This window comes from Dermacentor silvarum, unplaced genomic scaffold (assembly GCF_013339745.2).
Source record: "Dermacentor silvarum isolate Dsil-2018 unplaced genomic scaffold, BIME_Dsil_1.4 Seq119, whole genome shotgun sequence".
Lineage (NCBI taxonomy): Eukaryota > Metazoa > Arthropoda > Arachnida > Ixodida > Ixodidae > Dermacentor > Dermacentor silvarum.
The window spans coordinates 26,231-43,159 of record NW_023605640.1 but is presented as its reverse complement, the minus strand read 5'-3'; the positions used below and the strand labels follow the sequence as shown (position 1 = coordinate 43,159).

The window sequence follows — 16,929 nt, the reverse complement described above, 5'->3', positions numbered from 1 at the left end:
CAAAATCTTGCATTACTGTGTCTTTAGTAGTCTGTCAGTTGAGTAGCTAGCTCCCTTGTCCTGCTTGGTGCCTAAGACACCGCAACAGACATTGTTATGCAAATTTATGTCTAACCATGCAAATTTTTATCTGGAGGCTTTCTAAACAATCCATCCCTCCCCCAAGTGCCACTCAAGGTTATGCTTTTTTTTTTTTTTTTTCCTTGAGCGCAAGTTCAAGCCATGCTAGATTTCAAACGATTGCTTGTCATGGAGTAAGCATTTAAACAAAACCCCACCAGGAGCGAAACTTGCTTCTCAAACATGTGTCCCTATCTGGATTTCGAATTGGATGCAAATTAAACTCATTAGAAGTTCTTTTCGATGAACAATAGCAACAAACTAGCAGGCTTTGCATATGCTAAAATCGAAAATGCACCAACAACCACATTCTACCACACCACGGTTCTCAAAGTCCGAGCGTACAAGACAACAAAGCTGCACGCGCAATATGTACTGCCAGGGGCATGTTACTCTTTCTTTGGATTCAGTAAGGGAGGGGGATAGCGCGAACGCAGTCCCCCACTACCAAAAATTGCATGCCCCATCTGCCCCAGTTTGGGGTAGTGGCAGGGGTCAGCACGAGCGCAGTGCAATGCCCGCGCCTCTCCCTGGGGACACCGCCTAGCTGATCACGGTAATCCCGGCACCAGGTAAGTATGCTTTGAGACGGTCTCGGACGGCCTCCAGACTCCGCGGAGATCGCCATCTTGCTCCGGTTCGGGACGAGTCGTCAAACCAAAATTACACCGTTCACTTGTCAGGTTTGGTCACTAAATTGGCAAAATTAGGGAAACTCAATGTCTCTGCCTTGTTCCTTTTATTACAATCTGTCTAAATGTCCACATAAAAGTCAGTACGCCTCATTCAGTTGCTCAAAACAGAACGTTTGCGATGTAGGCAAACCAGTCAAGCTTCGCGTCATCGACTGGAGGCGGAGCCGCTTACCACGCTCCCGTACCCTTCTGACATCTCTACATAGGACGCACATGCCACACTCGTGGATACACGGATAGGACCACTCCAAGTTGGTTCAATGGCATTGGTTCAAGGCGATGGTTGGTTCTTTTACCAAGTTTGTTCTTTATTCTATGGTCACTCTCACGAATGGCGTCTACAGGAGGACGCGCGGTAGGCGCTCTAACTGCGGTTGCATGACGGCCGGTACGTCTGCATCGACATTAATCTGGACACACCCTAACGACAGTTGACAATTTGGAGCTTAGAATCGCCCTCCGTACGTGGAGCCGCGCTGCAGATTGCACGGCTCCTTGGCGGAAATCGCTCCCGGCTGAAACGGTGCGACTTCGCGCTCGATGCGTTACGAACTGAAGTTCTAAGCTGCCTTCGCCGACTCCATTCTGCCTACTTCGAAAAGCACAAACGCAAATAACAGTAAAGTACAACCTGCGTGCTCGCGGGCGTAGTCGCCGTCCTGAAGGACATGCGCATATGCGACCGATATTGTATGCAACGGTGAAATTCGGCCCGCCGCAGCGCACGCTTGGGAACCCGGCTGCCTCCTCTCTCATCGCGCTCCCCCCACCCACCCCGGTCACCGGCGAAGCTACCTTTGGAGGCCTAACGAAGCACACGGCTCCTCTACCGTCGCCGTTGGGATTTTCCTCGACACCAGCTACCTTTGACATGGCGTATCACAGGCACTAGGGGTGTGCGAATAGTGATTTTTGAGACCAGATTGAATACAAATCGAATAATTTTTGAATAATGAACAGCTGTTATCACAATGTTCACATCCTGGTATTCTTAGCAAGTTTTTTTCATTACGTAGTATGCTATGAAGCTTTGTTTATTAAAAGCACAAATGGAGAATTCAGATCAAACAAGTAGTTTCTTCACATACACAGGACTCTTCAGAGAGTCCGAATGATTGCTTTATAGCCTGTTAAGTATGGCTACCTAAGCGACATGGCCTGCTCCACTTTGCAAGATCTCATGTTTCATGCCTATATATGCCCGTGGAGGTGAAAACTTATTGTACTTTTGCTCCTAGTTTATGTTTAACTGTGTGCAGCTGACATCTCGAAATATTCGAGTAGAACACTATTTGATTCGTTATTCGAAAGTTTCGAATATTTTCACACCCCTAACAGGCACCAAACCCTTTCAGCACACTCAGAGTGGACGTTGACGATCCCTCGACACAGACACAGACCTTGCCGTCGACACAGACCTTGCCACCAGTGATAGCGCTATAGATTTCACTGTGCATCGCCTAAGCACCACGAAGTGCTCTTAAAAGCGTCCAGGCTTCAAGTCACGCACAAGTCCAGAAGAATTGCTAAGCCAAAGTTACCCAAGCCTGCCTCCACTTCATCACAGCACCTCCCTGCCGCTGGCAACATTCAAGTAGGAGATGACGCTTCCTGCAGCACCTATAACTCCTCGATTCCTACTGCACAAGGTCGAATGCCTAAATAACAATCATCTTCCATCCCAAATAACCAGTCAACCTTGAAGGTGCTTGCCTCCTCCACACATACCGATCCAATGAACACCAGGTGAAGGCACTCCTGACTGCCCAGAAATCCAGGTGTGTTTCTTGGAGCACTCGATTTTACTCGCAGTTGATATATCGAGTCACACCGATTGGCCACTGAACTTCTCTATCTTAAGCAACTGAACATAAAAAAAAAAACACTGTACCATTTCATGCATAGGAAGGCTTACAAGCCAGCAACATAAGAGAAGTAGTAACAGGATACAGGAGGTTCCTACAGCTGAGCTTGCAAATAAAATATACTGCTCAAAATCGGAAGTTGTCTGCGCTCATCCAATGGGCAAGACAAACTCTGCACTTGTCACATTCAAAAAAGACCGACTTCCATGCACACTTCGCGACTTAAGCGTAATAGTGCGGGTCCATCCATACCACGATGTAAGAATTGATCCATACAAGCCACGGCCTGTAATCTGTACCACATGCCACCGTTTCAGCCACAAAGAGGACATCAGTCCAAACTTCGCCACACCAAAGTGCGACACATGTAGTTTACAGAAAAATGACGATCGCAAATGTGTAACTACGCCTTCATGCGGAAATTGTAAAGGCGCAAACATGGCGACAGACCCCGCATGGCAACCGATAAACAAGCTCAAATTGCACTAGTGGGAAGACTTAAAAAACATGCTCAAATTGTGCACGAATCACCGAAACCCTCAATGGCCGGCTCAGAAGGCCTTTTTACTGGAAAATTATTTGTACCACTTCTCAGTCAGAAAGCCGCGCCATCTAAAGTATTGCTTCACCAAGCTAAGGGAGACCAAACCTTCATCCCACAATCACCTCAAGTACTGCCAAAACTAAAGGCCATCAGAGAAGAACTTTTCACATCCTTGAAAATCACGCTAACTGAGACCATCAAAGAACAGACTGCTCCTGTCCTGCAAGAACAACTCACTAAGCCGATACAGCTAGCAGATCACGCAAGTAATAAGGCAACAAGTACTTCCACAGCTTCTGCAACACATCTTAAATTAAATTATGGGGTTTTACGTGCCAAAACCAGTTCTGATTATGAGGCACGCCGTAGTGGGGGACTCCGGAAATTTGGACCACCTGGGGTTCTTTAACGTGCACCTAAATCTAAGTACACGGGTGTTTTTGCATTTCACCCCCATCGAAATGCGGCCGCCGTGGCCGGGATTCGATCCCGCGACCTCGTGCTCAGCAGCCCAACACCATAGCCACTGAGCAACCACGGCGGGTTGCAACACATCTTCACAGAGGTGCATCATACCATATCAACAATTTGACAACAATGCTGCCTAACATCATTAGTGCTACGCTTCAAAGTCAAATTCAGTTTACTCCAACAACTACCAAATCCCAACCATGAAGAACTTTCTGCCCTCCCGAGATGCGACTATGGATTCTTCAGTGTTAACTGTTGTGCTCTGCACCCCAAAAAATTGAGCTTTTGTTGCACCTGGAGCGAACCCATCCTATCGCCCTTCTTCAATAAACCAATGACTCCAGTACCACTCTGCATGGCTACGTCGGTTATCAAAACCCCACAATCCCAGATAGAAGGCAGGGAACAATCTCCACCCCAGGTAAAGCTCCTCTCTATTTGGCGAAACATAGCACATTCACAACTGGACACTACCAAGTATGGTTACGTATCACAAGAGATCACTGCAGTGCCCTGTACGAGTCATAATTACACATACATTATCGTATCGGCCTATATTCGCTTGGGGCATTTACATACTTTACAATATAATTTCTCGTGGATTACACACTTTCAGAACCTTTGCCAATCAGATTTCTTTCATTATTGGAAGACGAACTACCAATACACTAGCAAACACGGACATCAACTGCTTAATCTCGTGACGGCTGCAAAACTTGTTCATTTTATTGACGTAAACTTACCTATAAGGTTAGCTCAGTACAGACGTCGAAAGAATATGTCACCGGACATGACTTGGGGGTACTCCCAAACTCAAGCATAGCTGGACTATGCTAGTACATACATTCGGATGTGATCATCTCCCAATGACTATTACTCTCCATTGCAAACAACGCATTACATACAGATACACAGAGTACATCATAAATCGAGGCAAATACCCTGTTAAACTTGCCAGCAGCAATTTAGAATCATGCGACCTCTCACACCTTGTTGCAAAATTCATAACGCTCGCAAAAACTCTTCCACTGAAATTCGCATTCGTCAAAATCCTGATCCGGATCAGCATTTACTTAATCTCTGGAATTCCCATCTTTTGCTACTCAAACAAACAAAGGGAAGGCATCACACACCATCTTGTAAGAAAACGTAACCTTGCCACTCAATGGGCCACAATGTATGCAAAGGGATTGTATACTAAGCAATAGAAATAGTTACACAATTCCCTCAGTGGTTCACATCATGTATTCCGAAATTGGACACTCCTTAATTGAATGTCTCGAAAATCAAAAAGCCGGAATGCAGCTCAAAACACTGCCCTTCATCTCGGCATTGCACCTGATGACCTAGCTACCCAAGCAGAAGACATTTTCTTCCCCCAAGCAGCTACAACCTCTGATCCCACCTTGTATACACCGATATTTCCAAGCGCCCCCTCCTACTGAGATGGACTCCGAGTTCACATTGTGCGAATTGGAACTCACACTTCACGCCCCAAAGTCAGGAACTGCCCCAGGAAAGGACAGTGTCACGAATTCTGACCTGAAAAATCTTTCTGAAAATGCCAAGACTACTTTACTGCACGCAATTAATGATGCTTGGGAGAGCGGTGCACTGCCTTTAGATTGGAAACCTTCCGTTGTTATACCCATTCTCCTAAACCAGGCAAACAAACCCCCTACACTCCTTACTAACTTGCAGCCTATATCACTCATGACCACGATTTGCAAATTAGCAGAGCAGATAGTTCTGTATTGCTTGCAGCATTACATAGAGACAAACAACATTCTTCACCTCTTCCAAGTAGGCTTTCAATCACAGGCAAGTACACAAGATGTCCTACTGTTACTACGTGAGCTCATTATTCCTAACAGCACAGCACAAACAAAAACAGTAGTTTAAATTGACATTAAGAAGGCTTATAATCAGCTAACGCCAATCAGTTAACGAAAGCACTGAACATTTTGGAATAACAGGCCAATTTCAAAATTAAAAAAAAAATTGGGTCTTCTTCAAAATCTCTCGTACCAAATCGCAGTTGTAAATACGTTATCTCAATCAGGACCAAATCAAAGGCACAGTCTTGTCCCCCACTCTTCTTAATTTGATAATGGCCTGTCTCCATCTCGGAGACATCTCAAGAATCCATTTTAGTAGTATATATGCAAATAATGTAGCATTGTGGTCCCAACACAGGCTCGATAGGACAACAAAAGCACACCCTTCAACAAGGTAATAATGCCATTGAAGACTCTCTCCGTGATGTTGGTATGCATGCTACACCAGAGAAATCAGAGTATGTTGTAGTACTCAATGGCTCTAGATAAAGAACAGAACCAATACGTCAATTATCATCACTCAAGCTTAACAACCAGCCTATGCCACTTAAACCCACTAAGGGTGCTAGGCTTAAGTATTAACCATGGCAAAGCTAATACGTGGCTCACTAACATAATCAAAAGTGGGAAACAAATACTTTGTATTATCTAGTGCTTTACGTCTCGCCAGTCTGGTCTTAAGAAAGATGACCTTTAGACAACTCTGCCATGCACTGCTTGTCTCATGCGTGATGCTCAATTATCCATATCTTAATCTCACACGGAAGCAGCAGTGCGCAATCGAAATCTTGAACAGAGAGATGTTTCCGTCTCATTACCGGTCTACCAATGCACACAAAAATTCAGACCTTTACAACAACAGTAACATGACAAAATACACAGACAGATCAGATCCACTTCTCAATTCACATATTCCACCTTCAACAACCTCATATGGACGACATATCCTTCAAGCCATCGGTGATAATACATCACGGCTACCCGACATACCTTCACAACTACCACCATGGGCTACTCTATCACTAACTCATCCTAAACCAAGTCCACGCCCACTCAACAAAAATACAGCCGCAATACAACATAAGAAGCAAACAGAGCGTCCAGACACACTAAACATATAGTACACAGACGTTTCCAAAACTGACACAAGCACAACAGCAGCATGGCGAATACCTTCACTCGATTCTCGTAAAATATGCCTATTACCATCAGACATCACCATTAAAGGAGCAGAACTCGAAGGGATCATTCTGTCGCTCACTCATGTCACCAACAACATATCCATTTTGTCATGTTACAAACACATATGCATTCACACCAACAGTCGAGGGGCTTTCCTAGAGTGTCAATGTCCCCTTGTCACACAGTTTGAGCCTCCGGAAAATTCAGAAACTCAAGGCCACTCTGCTTTGCTACTACAACGTCAATGTCACCATCTCATGGGCACCCGACCATGCTTGAAACCCCCAAAATGAAGAGGCCCACCTCGCGGCAGTGATCAAATTACCCCCGTGCCTCAAGACAGCTAGACCCCTTTGGACTCTGAATACGACCCAGATTAGCACCAGAATGCTATTAAGAGGCAAAGCAAAGAGCCATTTAGCTTGTCATGTTAATCATATACTCCCCTTCTAAAATGTTATTCACGCTCCCAGCAAGTCTGCATAAGGCAACTCACGACTCTTACTAACCTTTCCCTTGCCAAACGACACACCTCCTTTCGTGATGTGCCAGATCTGGGCAAGTGTTCCAACTGCCAATTATCCACTCCTACTGAACACATCATTTGGGCAGTTTCAAGATGAATGACAGATTCTCGTGGACACGATCCCAACTAACTTAAGAACCGAGTCGTTTAAGGACGCCCTCATTCTGCCACATCCACCCCATCTAGCAAAAGCAGTGTGGGATGCTCTTTACCATTTTATCTCTTAATTACCCTCTTATTTTTCTGCCAGTTATTCCTGTCCCTTAAACCACCCTAACCCTTTTCCCTTCCCTATTCCACAGATGCCTGACGCACTGACATGAGGCCTCTGTTTTCCTTTTCACTTAATAAACGTTTGAAACAACAACAAAGTTCAAGAGCTTGACGTGTACGTTCAGCAAAAAGTGATAGTCTTTGGCTGAACATGCTTTGCACCAATAAATAATATACGAGTTGGTTTCTAGCAGGTGCACATCTCACCTTGCGTGTGTCGCAGTTAAATTTTTGCTCTCCGCATGGCGGCCACATGTTTGCTTTCACTGAGAAATTACGTTTCAGCACTGTACAGACCATATTTAAGTGCAGCGACTATCGCCTATATAGACTGTAATATGCGGTGCAAGATTTTCCTACAGGCTCCTCTGGTTCTTCATTGTGTCACCATGTTTGTGACCGCTCATATGCATCATGATATGCTGTCACCACACCTATACAAAAATTTGGCCCTATGGTGTCCCTTTCGATACACCATTTGTTTCTAATGCTCCAAATAATCGAATGTGTTCAGGCAAATGTTAATGCAGTAGGATGCAACCTTCCCGTCAAACAGAGATTTGACTAAACAATGCACATTCACAACACCTTTCAACCACGACTTTCTATTTACACCAGATGCCTAGCCTTGAAAAATTAACTAACCACGTGTTAAACCTTCGTGGCCGTGCGTCGGTGAACTAACTGAGTCAACTTATTTTCTTGACTCAGTCTCAGAACCGTCCCCGAGTCTCTGAATGAGGCCCAGGGAGTTGTGCTAGTGAGACTCTTGAGCCTGAGTTGTACCACATGTCAGTGAACTAACGAGTCAACTCATTCCAACTCAGACTAAGAATCGTCCCCAAGTGTCTGAGTGAGCTCCAGGGAGTTGTGATGGTGCAACGCTCGCGTCTGAGTGAGTTTGAGCAGGCGTGATATCTGACCCTGAACGAGCTGAGGCGAGTTGTGTAAGTGTGAGTCCGAGTCAGGGTGAGTGCCAGTGAATCGAAGATTGTGTGGGTCCGTCTGAGCTCAGTCGCACATGATTCAAATTCTTTTCGAGTTCATGAGACTTCAAGCAAAACGGAGTCTGCATGATCCTCAACAAACCTAATTCTGTGCCCACTAAGCAGTGCCCATGATTCTGTGAACATGCATCAGTCGGTGGTTTGGAGAGTCTGAATAAGTACAGGTCTGTGAAAGTGAGTAAGCTTGCCTAAGTCTGATTTTGATAACATTGAGTCCGAGTAAGCTTGGCCGAGCGTGCCTGAGTGAGGCCCTAAGCTAAAGTTTATAGGTACGATACATATCCCCTTCAGATTCCAATTAATTCTGTTCATTAGAAATCTAAACTTCATCACACATCTCGCATCTTCAAAATCATGAAAAGCCTACAACTGTCTAATAGATTAGGAATCTTCAATCCTTCAGTGAGTCGTGTCAAAATTACAGAATGCGACTCATCTGACGACTCCCTACAGGAATGTCAGATACAAGAACACAAACTGTTTTATGTCTATAGCACACTTGAAAAGCACCTATACAGCCATTTGGAAAATATGCCTGATGTAAAAAACATCGCGAAAAATAATGATAGATAACCTGCTATGCGACATGCTGGCACCAAGAGGAAACACAGATTATTCAAAATTACAGCAGAAGTCCAATCAGAAGTGTTTCAATGTTTTGTACATTATCTTTGTCAGTGCTTTCACTTTTGATGCACTATCTTGGCTTGCAGAATTGTGCACACAGCACCTCAAGAATCCAGATATATATATATATATATATATATATATATTAGTGAGTCTGAGTGAGTTCTATTTTGCTAACCGATGCTGCTGAACATTGTCCAGAAAAGAGTATAAGAATACCAACCGTTTATGTACCCAATGAAATCTATGTTACGTAATAAAGTGTGCAATAAACTATAGAAGTGGCTTTACTGTTTGAATATGTCAATTTTGTCTTGTTTTAGGAAGCAGTTGCATGTTAATGCTGCAGTGTTTCTCTGCAAACTTCCGAGTCCTGTCTGGAAATGACACCGAAAATAGGTACCCCAGTAACCAAACTCAAAGCAGGAAACAAATAACAGAGGTGGCTAAGGGTGTGAATTTCACGTACATTTTTTGTAACAGGTTAGACACGCTGGCAAGTAAAATATCACCAAATCACACATGTTTGAAGTAAAAAACATCGCTTCATTGTCGGCTCACTGATACCAAGTTCACTACTCCTTCTGAAGACTGATAAGTTATCTTGCATATGATGTTTATTTTTTTCCCATCATGCAAACCAGCTAACTGTTTAGTTAATGCTATTACAGACATAAGCTCTGGTATGTAACATGCTCATAATACATGAAAGGGTCTGATTAGTTAATGCTATTACAGACATAAGCTCTGGTATGTAACATGCTCATAATACATGAAAGGGTCTGAAGGCGAGCTCGTTGGTATGCCTCCATGGTGGAAAAAGCAGCGCTAAAAACATGGACAGATGGAAGAACACAGGACGAAAGCTGAATAATACATCATTGTATAAACACAATTTGTATTTACACTTTGTACTAAATCAAAATTAAGTTTTTCTTTGATATTGTTATCTCATACGCTTAACATGCCGTTCAATCATTGCATTCAATGTCTGCTTGTTCTTCACTCCTGATTGAGCCTGACCATAGCCTGCAGTATACGTAAATTTTATAAAATCACGACAGAGAGACCAGAAAGGTCTGGAAAGAAGCATGGCATTTTTTTTTTATTCTACAATTTGTGGTTGCACCGCAGTGCATAGCCCTCCTGAGTTTGGCAAAGATGACCGTCCCAGTATTCTATAAGCAATGCAAGTTGTTTATTTAAAATGTGCTGAAGATGTCAGAACTGTAGATGCAGCATGATCGAAATCCAAATAGCACAGTGCAATACATACTGCAACCAATTACAATGCAAACACAGAATCGAAAATGTCGTGTTACAATATATGCCTCACTAAAAGATAGCCAATTTTCACTGTCCAAATAAAAGAAGCGCATGCCAGTCACTGGGGGTGCTGCGCAAGCTTCGAAAAAAGATGGTGCTGTACATCTCGCATTTTCGAGAACAAACGTCACAGTTCAAAATTAAGTTTTGTGGCGACCGTGAGCTGCAGCTGGAGATGGGATAAAGTGGCTGCCAGAAATTGCCAAGGAGAACACAAGGATGGCGATTTGGGTGAGTTGGTATCGCATAATGTTTTCTTGAGCTTAGTGCAACTCACTCAGTGAAGGAAAAGTAGGAAAAGCAAGGAGAAACAGGAGACAAGGAAGTGCTCTACTGCCTCCTGTTTAGCGTTCGCTTTTTTTTTTTCCACTCATTCTGAGTTGCACTAACGTCAAGAAAACACCCGAGGAGAAGGAAGGCACGTAGTGCCACGTGACTTTGAAGCATGGTAAAGTCAACACGGAAGCTTAAGAAGTTAAGGACTTCTGAATGAGCGATGGAACAAAAAATGTTAGGCATAAGAGACAGGAAGACAGCAGTGTGGATTGGAGAGCAAAGGGGGGTAGCCGGTATTCTCGCCGTCATTTAAGAGGAAGAAATGGAGCTGGGCAGGCTGTGCGATGCGCAGGATGGTGGTCTATAACCGGTGGTCTATAACCACCGATGGTCTATAAGAGCTAGAGAATGGGTGCCAAGAAGCGCAGTAGAGGATAGCAGGGAATTAGGTGGTGCGATGAAATTAGCAAGCATGTAGGCATAAGATAGGACCAGCTGGCACAAGGGAGGGGTAATTGGAGGTCGCTGGCAAAGGCCTTGGTCCTGCAACAGACATAAATTGACAGACTGAGCGTGAAGTTCAAAACTGAGATAAGAGAAAACCTCAGAAGTCTACAAATTCTAGCAAATTTGGAAAATAAATTATCATACTACCCAACTAGATATGCAGAAAGCTGGTTAGTTCATACTCCTCATCTTAATACCGGAAAACAGCGTTTATCTTACACACTGTCTTTTGAACGCCTACGAATTAGATGGCTTTGATTTATTTTCTTCTTCTTATCGGAATCTCCGTATTATGTACAGTGCTTAATTTTGCACACTTCCTTTTGCTGTGATTTCATGTTGTTCCGTGGTTTTTATTGTTAATATAATCTGTTTTTGTTCAAGACACCATCATTACACTGTTTGTTACATTTCACTTACTGTGCCAATTTTGTGTATACTTTTATGAGTTGATATGCTGCTTCTGCCAAAATAAACAAATCAGGGGCTGTGGGCTGGTCAAGCTGCATGTGAGCAGCTTTTTTCCCTCTGTCCTCCCATCTAATATGTATGATGGCAAATAAACTTATTATTATAAATAGGCTGGTGGTGGTGATGATGACCAAAGTGTAGCCCAGCACGATTGAGGCAGAGCTCTGGCTCAGCAATGATTCCGGTCCAGTTCTTCAAGAAGTATTTCTTGCTGCGTTAGTTTTCTGAAACACAGCTGTTAGAAGACAGGTGCAAACAGACACACAGAGAAGGACCGACAATAGTTGGAAGTGCTCGTGCTCGTGTTGTTCGCCCTTTTCGCACTTCATCACTGGTCCAGGCCGCACTCTGCTTAAAACCTAAATCAACAGGATTGGGCAGTTATGAGTGGTGGCTGACAAGAAAGGAACAGAATCGAGTAAAAGGAACCCTTACATTGTACCAACCGTGTAGTTGCAAAAAAAAAATCAGGAGAGTTTCTAACTGCCTTTCACAGGCAAGCAAGGACGCAATGTGCATACCACAAGTAAGTATATAATGTGTTGTGCATTTTAAATTGTCGTGTTTCCATCTAGGTTAGGTTCTTGTGCCATTTAGGGCTGTAAGGGGGGAACCATGGAAGTTCCTAACTAAATACATGGTATCGGAAAAATCGTTTGCTCGGCATCCACTGCACTGAATTTGACTATGTGCACGGCACATAAATATGTTAAGTCTTCTGATTGTAGGAGGCAGATTTTTTTTATTTAGGGCATCAATTTTTTGACAGATATTGGTGAAAATTGAAAGAAAAAAAAACAACTAAAGTACCCAGTTTCCAGCTCAGTAACAAATAACAATATCCCAATTCTGTAAACTGCATCTATTGTGAAATCTAAAGCGGACAAAACTGCTATATTTGACACCTTTACGAAATATACCACTAATTTGCGAGTTCGACTTTTCACATAATCTATAAATCCATATATCCCATTTAAGTGTTTCAGGTTCTCTAACAAATGCACTTTGCAGAACTGCAATGTCTGCTTTTTGGCGCAGAGTTACAAACTCCTATACACTGTGCTTGTAACTTTTTTTTTTACTTGAGAGCACATGTATTCAAATACACATATATGTACTTGAATAAGGAAATTAGAGTAGGCCCCGAGCTAAAGCTTCCTCAGTGACTCCACCTGAAGAGAACTATTCTTGGCAAACTAATAATGCCAGTTTCCGAGATTGCTGACATGGTTTTGATGGAACTGCAGCACCTGCAGCCAGAGCAGATGCAGCGCAAGCATCATTTCCAATTGGAAGGAAATCTAAACTCATTAGTCTTTTCGATACGCAATATCGACGAAAAAGGTCTCGCCATCCTGCTGAAATCGAAACAGCAGGAGAGGGAGATTCTCATAAAGCAGGAAAGGGCAACAACTAGGAAAAGGCCAGCGCCCGTCAAACCGGTGTCAACAAATTCCAGTCTAACCGAGTAGCACCGGGTCGAACCGGCACCCGCGCACCACACACTCCCATGCTCCAGTGGAGCCCATATTTCTCACTTTGGATTTAGTAATGGAGGGGGATAGCGCGAACGCAGTCCCCCACTACCAAAAATTGCATGCCCCATCTGCCCCAGTTTGGGGTAGTGGCAGGGGTCAGCACGAGCGCAGTGCAATGCCCGCGCCTCTCCCTGGGGACACCGCCTAGCTGATCACGGTAATCCCGGCACCAGGTAAGTATGCTTTGAGATGGTCTCGGACGGCCTCCAGACTCCGCGGAGATCGCCATCTTGCTCCAGTTCGGGACGAGTCGTCAAACAAAAATTAACGCTGTTCACTCAACAGTTTGCATACTATGTTGGCAAAAGTAGAGAGACTTTTAGTCTCTCCATCGGTCCTTTTATTGCAAATCGTCTAAAGATGCAGAGGACAATCGGCATGCCTTATTTAGTTGCTCAAAACGGAAAGTTTGCGACGACGGCAACCCCGTCAAGCTTCGCGTCGTTGACTGATGGCAGAGCCGCTTACCCCACCATCGCTTGAATGTAGGCTCCATACACCATGGTAGAGATCGATGGGCAAGACGGTTCACAGAAGTGAACCGGTTAACTTAAATCTGTAACCTGCGGTATGCATAGTCTATAATAGTAATTTGGCTTTAAAAAGAGATGATATATGCGTAAGCAGAATAAGCTTGTTATCGGCATTCCGACTACGCTTGGTGACTAATAATTTCTCATTCTAAAAGCGTCGTTTTATAATATTAAAGAGCCTTTTTTTTCTGATACTGGCGATAAAATGCTTCTTATAGACCTACACCACGGCGCTACGTCACGAAAATGCGGTGGCGCTGTCGTCGGAATTTAGTTTCGCTTGGTAGGCACTCCGCCGCCGAGCCGCCGCCCGTGTCGCGCCTACCACAGCAGCTGCTGGGTTTCGCGGGTGGTTGTGCGGTTCCATCTGTGAGGTCTTTATTCTACGATTTTACAATGAAAGAAACGCAGTATGTGGATGAGCTGAGTTGCGTCGAAATACGCAAGAGACTAAAGTTTTCATAGGTTTCCTGTTGGTGAAAACAGTCGCAAGCAATGGGCCGCCGCGGTAAAAAGCGAAAGTTGGATTATGATACCAGATCATCCATTATGCGCAAAACATTTCGTAACCATTAAGCTTCTCTTTTATTTTGATTGGCGTGCATTAGCCGATCTTAGGATGGTTACGATCTTAGGATCCTTATTAGCGTGCCATTATAATTGCTTGCCGCACTGTGGGAAAGCTAGATTAGGATTAGCCTTGGATGTAGGTCGAGCGAGCAGATGCCCCACAAAACACGTCACATTCGAATTTGTTTTCATCTCAAAGAATTAAGCCACCAGCAGTGTAAATATCCTATCACACGTTCACATACACAGGCAGCAGGGTCACAGCTGCGTTTATTGCAGTGTGGAAGTCATAAATGCGCCTAAAGGCCTGTACACGCTCGAGCCGCTCATCGCCGCAAGCCGCACCGCATCCTGGCGGTTCAGTGGCGGCGGACGGTTGAAGCAACCGGGCACAAAATTCGATTCACGCTGGGACCGGCGCGAGCGGTGCCGTACGCATGCGCCCTCTGGCTGGCAAAACAGATAACCAGCGACTGGCAACATGCAACAGCGCGGTCGCAGCGTTTGTGTGCTGGCGACCAGCAAAATTTTGGCCCGAGCCAGGATTTTGTTATTATGTTTGTTTTCTTATTAGGTAATTTTCTGATTAATGAGCTCGAGCGGTTCGCATGTGCCGGCATCCGCACTCCGATTTGGGGACGCGACGTATGTTAAGAGCCGGCAACCGAGAGGCGGGGCAAAGATGTTCTACAGTGGCTAGAATACTATTCTAGCCACTGTCAGTGCCTCCTCTATGCTTTAGTGCCCGGCAATACGCTCTCCCAGCGCCGTCGTACTTCCTCCTCTCTACTGCTCTCGGCGGCCGCGCGGGGGCGCCACGCAAACAGGGTAGCTCCCGCCGCTGGCACGATCCACTCGCTTTTTTTTTTTTTTCGGCAGAACACAAGGATATTGTGTTAGCAAACTCGCTCCTGTGTTTCGTGATGAGCGGATTGTCCACGTCCTACAGAATCCCGGTAGGCTACTTTTTTACCAAAGGGCTGACTGGCGCTCAACTCCATGAGCTGGTTCTCTTCATCATGAAGAAAGTGGAAACTTGTGGGTTTCGCATCACAAGGCTCGTTACGGACAACCATAAAGTAAATGTACATGCGTTTAAGCTCCTGGGATATGGCTGTCTCACTTATCGGATTGAACATCCCTGTGACCCTGAGCGACCCCTTTTCCTAAGCTTTGATCCGTGCCATGTTCTCAAAAATGTGCGCTCCCAGTTCTTGGCCCATGACATCGGGCCAAAAGGAGAAATATCGTCTTCGCATCTCAAAGCTGTCTACGAGCTTCAAAAAGACTTGACAGTAAGACCAGTGCGCTACCTCAGTCGCAAGCATGTCTACCCAAACAATATTGAAAAGATGAATGTCGGTAGAGCCGTGCAGGTGCTGTCTCCTGCTGTAACTGCTGCCTTGGAGCACCTGAAAGAACAAGCGGGTCACACTTGCAGCGTATCATTTGCAAGCGCAGGCCCTAGTATTACATTCATGAAGTACATTTACCGTTTGTTTGTTCTTCATGATACAAGCAACACAACGCAGCACCTTCGTCAGAACTTTGCAGATGCCCGGCATTATGATAATGTTGATGATGACCGGCTCGAGTGGCTTGAAGCTACTATGCCGATGTACTTGGAGGATTTGAAAAAGAGATGTAGCCATCCGAAGGAGTTTTTGACCAAGGAAACATATGAAGCATTTTTCATCACTACGTATTCAACTGTAGCATGCATTAAGTACCTGCTGAGTATTGAGAAGTTTTCATTCGTGCTTACGCGCAAATTTAACAGTGATCCCATAGAATCCCTCTTTGGGACATTGCGTATGTCTTCGGGTTGCAATGATACCTTGGATGTCCGTGCAGCCCTTTCAGGACTTGAGAAAGTGCTTAAAACAGGAATTGCTGCCTCAAATGCACTTTCCAACGTTGCTCACAGCGAGACTGCAGGTATATCCACTGCATTGCTTCGAAAGACACCGGCAGAACAAGTGCAGCCGCGGTCAGAAATTGCAAAGACTGCAATGACTGTTCTAGAACGACTGAACACTACGCTCCTGCCTCTGCACCTGCCCTCCCTTCAGATTTCCGCGACAGTGTATATTGGAGGCTACATTGCTCGTGTTATAATGGAGCAAATGAACTGCGAGAACTGTGTAGCTCTTTGCACAAAGCCAGTAACAAATCAGCCACTCCTGACATTCACTCGCAGCCAAGATCGAGGTGGATTGCTTTATCCTTCGTACCAGCTCCTGTTTGTCCTTGACACCCTACGGACGTTTGCTGAACAGGCACTGAAGGAACATCATGCCCTTGAGAAACCCCTCACTAGTCTTGTAGAACGTGCAGTTCCTGCTCTCTGTGGCTCCAACCTGTTGAAATGCAAGGACAGTGACGAGCCGCACAGGCTGAAACTCATGGAACTGATTTCTGTGCGTTTCCTGCGACCTCTTCTATCGAACTATGCATTCTCCGTGACGGATAAGCATGATGCCTATAGGTACTTCGACAAAAAGCCCCTTTCAAGGAAGTGCCTCAAGCTTTGAGGCAACAGCCAATATAATAAATGCTG

The 16,929-nt window shown here is 44.7% G+C and overlaps 2 non-coding genes across 2 annotated transcripts; both read right to left on the bottom strand.

Moving 5' to 3' along the window:
* Positions 1 to 536: 536 nt before the first annotated feature.
* Positions 537 to 700, bottom strand: LOC119434522 (U1 spliceosomal RNA). The gene has a single exon (XR_005188620.1). It is a non-coding gene; the product is annotated as a U1 spliceosomal RNA (small nuclear RNA).
* A 12,583-nt stretch (positions 701 to 13,283) lies between these two features.
* On the bottom strand, positions 13,284 to 13,447 carry LOC119434521 (U1 spliceosomal RNA). Its single transcript, XR_005188619.1, has one exon. It is a non-coding gene; the product is annotated as a U1 spliceosomal RNA (small nuclear RNA).
* Positions 13,448 to 16,929: the final 3,482 nt, after the last annotated feature.